Below are 12,869 nucleotides of genomic sequence, written 5' to 3'. Positions count from 1 at the left end.
AAGCTTGACTGGGTATCGTTTTGTCTAGTAGAGACTTGCTGTTGCCCCTCCAGCTGTCAATTACTAAGAGTACTTTGAGTTCCGTTACAGTGAAGTGAGAAGGGCCTATGCCCGGAGCTCCAAGCAGCTGTGCAAGATGTCTACCACCTGATTGGTCTATACCCAAATTAGTCAACTGAGATTTCATATAGATCTTCTCATTAGATAGTCTAGAACTAAAGACGGGTGTATGTGTAGCAACTCTCCAAACTAATCTTTGCTGACACCCCCACCCTTTTACACTCCCTCCTAGGGTGTGGTACTTTGTGAATTCTTGATGACAAAGATCATGCTTCTATTAGCAGGTCTTGCCTTGCTGCCACCTGGCAGTATGTATCTTCATTGGTGTCAGATTTTACAGCTTTTCCTTTCTTCTTTTTTCATCCATCTCTTAGCTTTAAGCTCATTTTACTTGCTGTTCTATAAGGCCTCTGCTTCAGACTAACCAACATCTTGTCATCTTTAGCAGATAACTTATTCTTTCTTTTCCTATACCTGAAACTTCTACTCATACTAACAGTTCATGTTCTTCTGTTCCTCAGGAATCAGCTCCTTAATGAATGACACCTAATGCTGAACACATCTGACTGTGAATACCACCTAGCTCTGATCACATTTTTGGATTCTCTTCTTCAATACTTACAGTAGTAGTTGTCAAACTTTAACAAGCACCAACATTCAATGGAGCTTGTTAAAATGCAAATTTGCAGGCATCACTCCTAGAAATTTAAATTCATTAAGTCTATAGTGGAGCTGAAGAACCTGAATATTTAATAAGCCCACCCCCAGGTGATTCTAATGCAGGCCAGAGGACACTTTGGAAAACATCATTCATAGTTACAACTGACACTATATTAAATTGCTTTCTAAGAGTCCTTAGGCTCTTATTTGATTTAGTTTATATGTTTTATAGTCTCAAATCATAAGCTAGTAAGAAAACATTTTTTATTCCTCGACAAGTTGTAGTTGTAACACAGCTACGAGCTATTCTAACAAGATAAAAGTTATCAAGAGTAAATGTAAGATTCCTGTACTTGAGTACAACTGGGAGAGATATGTCTTTGTGAGTTACTCAACAGTAAATTCAATATGAATCAAGATAGACTGTAGATGTAAAAAATGCTAATGTAACTTCGGTCTGCAGTAAGAGACGACTGATGTTTTGAACAAAGGATGGATATTTCTGGTCTATTTTAAACGGGGACCACACTTACAGAACTCAAACTGATTTCTGGGTTTCACAACTTAACGTGAATATAAACAAATGTTAAAGTTCAGAGAAATATGAATAGAATGGTAAAGGACTAAAAACCAAGTTACAAAAAGATTGGCTGGAGGAACAAACCAAGTTTGGAGATTTAGTTTAGGGAAAAGATGAATCTACAGGGAGTTTATTGTGGACAAAATAATATCTTCCCAAACCCAAAGGGCTTCCATAGGGAAGTAGGGTGATCCTTGTTCTGTATGGTCTTATGGGGAGAACTGGAGCGTGTAGTAGAAGCTATAAGTATATCCATCCTACCTTAACTAAGGAAGATTCAACTTAAACCTCCAGTTGTCCAAAGAATTGGATTGCAGAATTCAGAGAGAATGATTTTCCTGTCACTGGAGGAATTCAAGCTTAGCTTAATCAAGTTGGCAGAAGTTATTCGGCAGATATGAAGAGGAAATTCAAATGAAAGACAAGTATGTGAACTAAATGACTTTTATCATCCCTTACATAAAAGATTCAGTCTGATATTCTCTGACTGAACCAGATAGTTTTGTAAAGTGCGCTTTGAAATATTCTAGGATGGGAATAAAGGAGACTGAAGACTAGTAAGATAATAAGGAGGCTATTGCTATAGTTTAAGTATAATTTATTGAGGCTATGGGGGAAAAAAGAAATGATATAAAAAACAAAACAAAAAAATTAGGAATATTCAAGACTGCATTTGAAAAACACAAGCACACATAAATATAGCCAAGTGATCTTCGTCAAAGGAGCAAAACAGTACAATGGAGCAAAGACAGTCTTTTCAACAAATGGTTACTGGAGCCCTGGCGGTGTGGATCAGCTGGTTGGAGCATTGTCCAGTGCACTGAAGGGTGGTGGGTTTGATTCCCAGTCAGAGCACATACCCAGGCTTCCAGTTCAATCCCTGGTTGAGGCGTGTACAGGAAGGAGGCAGCCAATCAATGTTTTTATCTCTCATCAATGTTTCTCTTTCTCACTCTCCCTTCCTCTCTCTAAAATCACTTTAAAAAACAAACACACATCTCCTCGGATGGGAATAAAAAAAAAAGTGGTTACTAGCAGAACTGGACTGCCACATAAGATTCTTGTAGATCACCATGGATATGTCCCTGGAATGCACTAATAATCTGCAATTTGCATAATTCTCTTATGTATATTTGAGATTTGACTGAATCTATCTGATGTGTGGATTAGCAGCATACTAATTATAGGTTTATCCTATAGTAACCATTCATTATCAAAAGGTATTTAAGTCGTGGTAAGTTTTCTCCCTCATGACAGGATTCTAGATAGATTTTTTTTAAAAATCAAAGCACTTCTAAAAAATTATATCATTGTGAATAAATCCGAGTAAATACATGTACTAGTATAGACAGTATAGAAGGTACAGATGTGTGTGTCTTTATATATCAGTTTTCAGTCATTCTGGAATAAAAATAGGACTCAAAACTATTACTTGCCCAGAGAAAATATACTGTTTTAAAGCCAGAGGTATTAGTGAAGAACTCAAAGTCACATATAAATTTCTTGAGTATTGAATACATTATCTATAGTAACTTTCAATCTCAAATTTTACACTATTAGTAAAATGGTACAGAAGGGATTTACTGCTGTCTACTCAAACTTCTTTGAAAAACCTGAAAGAATATAATGTTAATTATTAAAAAGTTTCTTGCAGGGTTTTGCTTTGTCTTAAATTTAAATTATGGACATATTATCAAAGGTAGATTGCTCCAAGTAACAAATCAGATTGAACTCTGAGAAAAGTCTTGATGAATCATGGGAGAAGTACTCTCCAAAATAATTTTTTTTTTTTTTAGTTCTGGGTAGCATTTTGCTAAGATTATTGCTCATTCTTTTTTTCACTTCCCTTCCTCCAACATCCTATTCTCTATTGTGTCTATCAAGATGGTTGTTGTTTTTCCAAGTCAATATTTCACATATAAGAAACTGTCAAGATTTATAGAAGTGGTGGAACATTTATCAGCTCCTCTCTGATGGAATGTGATAAAAAGTAAATATAAATCAGCCAAGGTATGAGTTCACAAATTTAAAAAAAAAATATTTCCAAGTGTCCCCTTGACTACCTTATCAACAAACACTGTTCAAACGGGTAATTACAAAACAGCATAATATAAGGTGTGTTAACTGTTTTCAACAGCAATAAAAGTCTAAGATAAGAGAATATATCTAAACATTTGATTAAAATAAATGGATTAAAGATTTCTGACTTCTACAGAGCTATAGAGCCTTTTGGCAATATAACAATACCAATCACATATCATCTAGAAAGCGTTTGATAGTGAGCCAGGTAGTGTTAGAAAATTTATACACATTAATGCTAACCTGACAATAAACTTTTAAGGAAAATAACTTTGCAGGTGGGGGTACCAAGGCTCACAGAATTTAGGGTCCAAGGCCCTAAGTATTAAGAAGGCCAGGGCTATACAAGTGACAAGTGGTAACGGCTGACTCAAAGTCAGCTTTGCTTGTTGTGCCCAAGAGTCTTCTTAATGCTGAGGGAGAGATACTAATTTACCAATACAAGGCTTATTTAGATAGAATTTTGCTAATGCTGTTTATCTTTTTGAAAGATAAAATGTTATCAATATATTCTTTCATGATACATTAAGAAAAAAGTCACAGAATGGTGACTTGTGTTATTCTCTTTAAACAGAAAAATAAGTCTATACATTATAGAGCTCACAGAGTAAAAAACACATATGTTTATAAATACTTAGAAAGAGGTCTGAAAAGAATCCTGCCAAACTCCAGTGATTACCTCTAGGAGAGGGAGTAAAATTGGGGTGGGTAAAAGGAAGGGAGATATCAATTTTCACTCTGCATATATGAGTTATTTTATGAGGACGCATTACTCTTACAATTTGTAAAATAGAAAATACACATGTGCATGTATGTGTACATGCCAGGGTTGTGGGCTTGATCTCCAGTAGGGGGCGTGCTGGAGGCAGCCAATCAATGATTCTCTCTCATCATTGATGTTTCTCTCTCCCTCCCTCTCCCCTCCTCTCTGGGGGAAAAAAAATTATATATATATATATATATATATATATATATATATATATATATATTTAAATATATATGTGTGTGTGTGTGTATATTTTTAAAAAATAAATAAATAAATAAAGGATGTGCCTCAAGTCTTTACTGCTTCAACGTATCTGCTGCTTCCCCATATTGCCTACTTTGCTACTTGGTTCACGGTGTGCTTTATGTTTTACCAGACACTACTTTGGGATGTGCAAATAATAGTGTTGTTCCCAAATACACTGAAAGCATATTGAGGGCAGGAGGTGGGTCTAACTGTCTAAATGGTCTACAACTGAGGCTAATCAAGTTCTTGGCGTTTATTCGTTTCTTAAGAATTCGTATGAGCAGGCACCATGCCAGGAGCAGAAAATATACTAGTGACAAAATGAGCAAGGTTTCTTCCTCCAGGGGTACAGACATGGGGAGAAAAGTCTGGAATATAGAACTGTAATGAGCAATTATATTAATTCCATATGTTCTCTTATGCATTATTACAATTTGTGTGTGTGTGTATATTTTTATATATGGAATTATATATGGAATTACTGGAACACAGCTGAACAACATTAAAGCCAAAAACACCCTGAAAAAAGCTGCAGCCTAAAGGGAGGAGTTAGATAAAAAGATGGAGCATGAACAACCTTGGATATAGAAGCAGGTAAGAAACAGTAGCGTGGCAAATTAGAGGACCTGAAAATAGCACAGGCTGGCTGGAACCCAGAGCAGTGGCTGAACCCAAGAGCATGGGGGAGGGGCACAGGCTGACAGACGGGAAAGTTTGGCAGAGGCCAGACCACATAGAGCTTGTAAGCCATGGAAGGAGTTAAGGAGAGCTACTAAAGAGTTTTAACCCGTGGAGTGACAGGATCAGACTTGCCTTTTTATAAAAATCGCTCCAGTTACAGTGTGGAGAATGGATTAGAGAAGGGCAAGGCTGAAGGCTTAGGGAGCAATTCAGGCAAGAGATAATGGTGTCCTGAAGGAAGGTAGTGGTGGGGGAGATGAAGAGAACAGGGAAGATTTGAGATATTGAGGAGACTGCAGCACTGACAGTCTATTGTGTGACTGACTGGAAATGGGAGGTGAGGGGAACAGAGGAGTTATGAAAAGTTTTTGGCTAGAGCATTGCCTGAGATAGACAATACAAAGGTAGAAGCATGTTTAGGGAAGATCGATGGGGGCAGTTAAATGAGTTTAATTTTGAACTTCCTTTGTAATCATGAGATAGCCATATGCTGATAAATATCCAGAGCTCTAAACCAAGACTGAGAGAGAATATGCATCTTTGAGAGTGAAAGACATAAAGATACTAGCCCTAACTGGTTTGGCTCAGTGGATAGAGCATTGGCCTATGGACTGAAAGGTCCCAGGTTCGATTCCGGTCAAGGGCACATCCCCAGTAGGAGGTGTGCAGGAGGCAGCTGATTGATGTTTCTGACTATCTCTCTCCCTTACTCTCTGTGGAAAATCAATGAAGAATGTTTAAAAAAAAAAAAAAAAGATACTAATTGAAGCTACAGATACATGTGATCAATTTTGGAGAAAATAATTAGAGTGAGGAAGAATAGGTCTTAGAGAGACTCCTGAGGATCTCCAACATGGTAAAGGACACAAAAGAGACTGAGAAGGGACAGCCAGAAAAGTAAAGGAAAATCTGAAATCCCTACAGTGAGAGAAACCAAATAAAGAGGAAATTTCAAGAGTGGTCAACAGTATACACACACACACACACACACACACACACACACACACACACACTAGTGGCCTGGTGTACAAAATTTGTGAACGGGGGGTTGGGGGGCATTCCCTCAGCCCAGCCTGCACCCACTCCAATCCACTGGCTCCTAACTGCTCACCTGCCTGCCTGATCACCCCTAACTGCCCTCCCCTGCCAGCCTGATCTTGCCCCCAAATGCCTACCCCTCTAGGCCAAGTTGGTTCTGATTGGTAAGTTTCTATGCCAGTCAGCACCAAAAGCTCCACCTTCTGGGCAGCCATTGGCTCCTCACAGTTCCACCCAGATTTGGTTTTGATTGGTCAGTTTCTATGCCAGTCAGTGTCTCTGGTCTATCTCCGGATCTGACCAGAGAGGCAGGGCTGATCAGCAGCCCCCCGCAGAGGCATGGAGAAAAACAAAGGTGCAGCTGCTGGCAAAGCCCGGAAAGAGAGGCAACAGCTGATCAACAGGGCTTCGGATCAGACCCTGCCTCTCTCTTTGGGCTTCTCTATGGGCCTGATCCGTAGCCCCCTCAGCAGTCAGTGCCGGGTCACCGTGACAAAGTAAAAACAAAACTAAATGTTGGCTATATACCAATTAGTTGGACACAGCTGCATCTGTACACTAGAAAGTCTTTTACAAAATAATAGTCTTAGAGCAACAGAAGACCAATGTTCAGTTACTTTAGCAATCTCCTCATTTTCTCCAATGATTAGTTTATTTTAACATGTATGTTCCATCTCTAAGTTGACAGTTCGCTTAAAACAGAGCTTCTGAGAGGTATCAAAAAGCACATGAAGAAAGTGGGCTAGCCGAAACCGGTTTGGCTCAGTGGATAGAGCGTCGGCTTGGGGAATGAAAGGTCCCGGGTTCGATTCCGGTCAAGGGCATGTACCTTGGTTGCGGGCATATCCTCAGTAGGGGGTGTGCAAGAGGCAGCTGATCGATGACTCTCTCTCATCGATGTTTCTAACTCTCTATCTCTCTTCCTTCCTCTCTGTACAAAATCAATAAAATATATTTAAAAAAAAAAAAAAAAAGAAGTGGGCTAGAATTATTAGACATTACAGTCCTACCACCAACTCTTCATGTCTCTTGAACTCATGACAATTTGAATACATCAGATTACTAGAAAAGCAACTTATTTATAAAACCTTAGTGTCTTATAGAGTTCATTCACTCTCATATATTGAGTACTTAGACTTCTTACTCAAGGACAAGGTACTGATTTTTGCCATCTTCAAGTTCCAGAAAAACTGCCAGAAATAAGAAAATTAAAAAATCCCAATTAAGACAGTTTCTCTACTCAAAGTTTAAAACCTGAACAGATAAAGAGATCTTTATGCTTTCAATCAGTGTTCTCACTGCCTTGGCAAAAATCTGAGGTTTTGGAAAATGCCTCTAATCTTAAAAAGAAGAAGGGAGGAGTAAAGGAGAAGAAAGACAAAGGAGGAGGAGGTGGTTTAACTATTTAGCAGAGGAAAATCAATTGTTTTGTCTGGCAGCTAAATACAAAGATCAGATTTCTGTATTTATAACTACCTCTATATACATTCACTATGTAGAATTCTAGCAAATTACTAAAGTACTGAATAACTTCTGAATGCTAAGGTTGTCATTTATACTAGTAAGTGCATATAGAAAATGGTAGGGGGTGAGACCAGAACTATAGACCTTCAGTGTTTTCATAATTCCTCTCTTCCTTTTCATACCCCAAACCTATTATGGCTAAGTTCTCAGAACCTTTATATATGAAAAGCTTTGTAAATATCTGATAATTAGGGAAATAAAGGCAAAAGTGGAACAATATCTTCATAGGATATTCTTTGACATAAAATTCAAGGCTTTCCTGACTACTCGATTCTTAGCTTCATCTTTCAGTATCTGGAGAGGCAGTTAGAATACAGACTCTGAAACCAGACATCCCTGGTTTCCAGTCTAAGCTCTGGTAACTTACTATTTGTACAAACTTAGTAAATAATTTCCTTTTGCTTGGGGGTTCCTGAGCCAGGAGAACCAAGTTCTAGTACCAGTTCTGCCTGTGATTTGCTTGGTGACCTTGGGCCATAGTTTTCTGCATCTGTAAGAAATAGCCATCAATGTCTTGGTCCCTTGCTGTGCTGACAATGGAGCTACCATGAGAGAGAAATTGCTTGTTATAATATATTTTTGTTTGTGTTTTTAATTACCCAAGTAGAAATCTAATATCAGAGGTCTCGAAGTAAAAGAATAAAAATCTCTCCTTTATTTCCCACCCTAACTTCCTTTTCACAGAAGTAAACAACTTTTTTTTTTTCAATTCAGCCTGTGTCTGTAGAGACTTTTATAATGCATTTACATTTATGTGGTTTTTTTTCATAAAACAATATATCTGTGTATTTAGAGCTATATCACTTTAAGATTTGCTCCACTGTACTCCAAAATGAGGATAGGAGAACATAGCACAGTTTATTTAATCATTTATTTACTAGGTTCAAACTTAAGACTTCAACTTTATAGTGACCAAATTATTGGTCTATACATAACTCAACTGTAGTTGCCAGTCTAATCCATTGGTGACACTATAGACAATTCTGCATCCCAAAAAGATTTTTCTCTAAAATTTGTCTATAAATAAAAAAATGCCAGCTGCATATGCATATAATTTGATTCTGAGATATAGGCACAGCCACATTATTTCTATTCAAGTGTAAGTAAATTCAACTTTTAAAAATTAAAACTAATGGGAAAATTAATTCAAGGTTAAGAATTTAAATTTATAGAAAGGTATCAATAGTATTTTTTTTTTTTTTTTTAGAATGTATGCTTGATCTCTAAATTCTACTGCAGAGATTTTGAAAACCACATGGTCATAAGCCATTTTCTTCTAATTAAAAACAAAACAAAACACAACACTTTATACATTTCCCAACCTGAAATTAGAATTAGTAAATTATTAAACTGTTACATTCCTCATATCCAAGTATCATCTATGAGTTCTTTGTGGAAAACCAGACGGGGGAAGTTTTGCATCTCTAACCAGCGAGCAATTGCTTTCTTTTGCTTTCCTAATAAATTACAGGCAGACTTGAACAGATGTCAGGTTGGCATTCAAAACCTAAAATATAGCTGAAAAGCAAGTTATGACTAATACAAGGGGAAAGATGAATGTCAGAAAGCTTCATTTTTTTCTTCTTTTTTTCAAATTTCAGATAAGCTCTTTAGCCTTAGGGTTCCTTTTACAGAGCCCTGGAGTTCGGCTAGATGTCTTAACCCCCATTTAAATTGCAATCTCTGCTCATGAGTGGGGGTGTGAAAATGCATTTTAAGAGTGTCAATGTTTATGTTAATCTTAGCAAGAACTCCCTCTCTCCCTAATATGGCATGTTCAAAACCTTAGCGCTCTTTCTTCCACTCTATTTTATTTGCACTGTTCTTAGCATCTGAAAGATGTCTGCATGTGATTGAAAGGCTCCTTATCTCTCAGCAGTTTTACTTCATAGAGTAACTGCAGTCTCACATATGATAGCAGAAAAGAGTTGCTTTCCTCTAGAATTTCAAAAGAAACCTTAAAAATACAGATTGAAAGTGGGCTTAGAGTGGGAGGCACAGAGGAAAGGGGACCAAACTCTGTCTGTTTGGAAGAATGGGGCACAAGATCATAACAAGTGGCTTTCCTCCCCACTTGGTGGCCTGGATATCTACAAGGTTTAGATCTACCAAAGGACAGTATGAGGCTTAAAGATTTAGTGCCTCTACACCCTTTTCCTTCTAGCTCTAAAATGGGTAACTTCTACCAAAGCCCCTTTCCATGGATACATGTGAACCTAGTCCTAAAATTACATTAAGGGATGCTAATTCTTTAACAATTATTCCACTGTTCTTTGAACAAGATTTGTGTGTGTGTGTTTTCCCTCTCTGACATTTACAGGTTAGAGGTAATTGTCAAGGGTGCTGAAAAATGAGGTTTCTTTGCAGAAACTATCTTTGCCAACAAAAGGGCTACAATGAGAACTGAGGAAATCAACTGTTTATCTTGAGCTCTCTCCAAAACCGCATGCAAAGGACTAAATGTGGCAAATGTATATGTTCAGTTGACATCTGAGTATTCTCAAGGACGGCAATCAGCTGTTGAGTTTATTCACCTGTACTTCCACATACTGGTTCTTGATGCCCAGATTTCTACCCTGGCACTCAAAAGGTGTTTCTATTATCCCACAAAATAGGATTTAAGGTCATTAGTAACTAAACATCCATCATTAAAGGACCTGGAGGATATTCTGAATAAATAATTATTTGGTATTCACTAAATGCAAGGTATAGGACTAGTTTTCTTGTGAATGCTTTATTTACTTCCAAGGAAGAACTGCCCTGCGGGGGTTTGGGTGAGTCTAACTGCTACAGACAAGGAAAATGTACATAGTTACACTGATGAAAACAACAACAAAACAAAACTGATATTCCCTCTAAATAATCCCTTTTCCTATTTCTACACATGGCCTTTCTTCCTCTGTCTGTAGAACGGTAAGTGACTTCCTTTCTCCTTTCAGGCATTCCTTAATTAGAATTCTATAAAAATATTATAACAAAAACAGCAAGGTATATATTACATAATTGAAAGTACTTCAAGAGAGAAACTAAAAGATTGGAAACTAACATAACAGTAGGTTTTGCAGTTGCTCATATGAAAAATAATACAATTAATAAAAAATAATGCAAGAATAAACTGTTTTGCGTACTCATAACTATAAACCTAATTTTGCCCCATCCTGTATTTCATGTATATTACCTCATCTGATCCCCAATTTTGTTCATAACTGTGTGTCTCTCTCTGGTTAGTCCTTTTGTCTTCCTACATCTCATCAGCAACATTCTGCATGTATCTAAACTATATTTTCAATGTTAAAAGAAACATGAAGTTTTACAAGCAAAAAAGAAAGAACTATATTACCTAGGAGCATAATTATCAGTCTCATAAACATGACACAATAGAATTCTAAATTTATCACTTTTTGAGCTTCCAACTTTGATGTATGTACAGGCAAAAAGATCCATTTAGTTAAGATTCCTGTTTGCAAAGTAGACATAACTCTAGACTTCATGGTAAAGATAATGATTTGGTCTCAAGCCAAAAGTAAAAAAAGTTCTCTGCTTAAATCTAAACAAAACAGCCCCATAATTATTCTTTTCTAATCATTTTTTTCATTTGAATTGATTTAATTAATCATACCCAGTGCCCAACTGGATCCCGCAAGGTTTATCAGATACAGGTTTAATAGATACAGGTTTATCTATTTAGTTAACCAAGAGTAAGCAAAAGAATCAACCAATTTTGTTTTTACCTGGCAGGGTAAAAGAACACATATAAGAAGGACTTAGTTGATTTAAGGAGGACTTAGATAGCATTATTTTATATTATATCTAAAAGGAGCAATTTGTATTTTTATATACCTTTACCACCGCCTAATGAGAACTTTATAACGACACTGTTCTTGGAGTGCAATAAGCCCTCACAATTAAAAGTAAAAAAGAAGCCTCTATTGGAAAATAGGGAATGGCACATGCATAGCAAGAGAATTATTTCACAGCCATTTTAACATTAAAATAAGTAGCTTTAGGACACTGAAAATCTTTATTCAGAATAAAGACAATGTCTTTCAATCAGCTCAAAAGCCAAGGTAGCTTTATATTTACCTTGTTTAAATCAAATTTATAGCATATGCTTCTTGACGGGAAAAAGCCATGAAGAGAAGAGATATATTACTTAAAAACAAACAAGAAAACAAAAACCAAAAGAACTTTTTTTTTTGTCTAATTAAATTAGTGTAAAAATATTAGAAAAATAAGTATCCAAAAAGAGCTTTGGATAGTAGCACTCACAAACAAAATTCAAATCCATGGTCCTTAGTCAAAAGGCATGTTAATAAAAACAAAAGCATACTATTATAATTTAATTGGTTTCAATATGGGTTGCAGAAACACAGACTAAACTAACTGTCTCTGTTCTGGTTTAATTTCAAATTCTTTGACAGCTGGCAAAATCACAAATCAACCAATATGAGTTTTACTTATTTATGAACTACCTAACTCAGACAGAAGCCCCAATGAGCAGAGTTTAGATAATGCACAAACACAAAACTATAGTGTCTGAATAGCTGAATCCTCCATAGAGTCCAAAGGTGAGAAAATACTCATAATATAGTTTAAAATACTCATACTATATTATGAGAAAATACTCATAATATAGTTCTGCGACTTTACAGAAGCAGTTATTCTTCTGCTTGTTGGCTGGATAGTATAATGCTCAAAGAAACAGAATCATTAGACTCTTTCTATATCAGAGCTCACTCTTGAAATCCAGAAAAAATATTCTACAAGAATAAATTACAACATTTGAAATCCCTTTATCTCTGCCTATACTTACAATATACTTAAATAATATTTTCATATCTTGATCAAAAAGCTTTATGGATTATGCCTCAAAATATACATTGCCAAGACAGTGAACTATCATACTTTTTACTATTTTCCAAATTAAAATTGTTTTTTATGGAGTTGGCCTTTGTATCTTTCAGATAAAAAAGTATGTTATTGCCATTTCAAGGTGTGTGAAACTCAGGTGATGAGGGTCTCTGTCATTTTCTCTTAATCCAATTCCAAATTCCACCTTTACCCAGTGAACAGGTGTGTGCTACGCCTGTAATTTATCAGAGTGAGCGACCAGGCAGAAAAGCTACCAACAATAGGAGGCTAATAGAACCAAGCCCTAGTGCCTAGAAAGCAGTTCTTATCCCCACCATTATGAATGTACTTTATCTCCCGGTAGCAATTGAAAGATAAAGAATG

The 12,869-nt window shown here is 36.5% G+C and overlaps 1 protein-coding gene across 1 annotated transcript in view; it reads right to left on the bottom strand.

Moving 5' to 3' along the window:
* NSF (N-ethylmaleimide sensitive factor, vesicle fusing ATPase) overlaps positions 1 to 12,869 on the bottom strand; it is a 110,707-nt gene that overhangs the window by 73,276 nt on the left and 24,562 nt on the right. The window lies entirely within an intron of this gene.

The sequence above is a fragment of the Pipistrellus hanaki genome, assembly GCF_964339955.1.
Source record: "Pipistrellus hanaki genome assembly, chromosome: 16".
NCBI classification, from domain to species: Eukaryota; Metazoa; Chordata; class Mammalia; order Chiroptera; family Vespertilionidae; genus Pipistrellus; species Pipistrellus hanaki.
The sequence above is the reverse complement of the archived record's forward strand: the minus strand, read 5'-3'. Positions and strand labels throughout refer to the sequence as shown.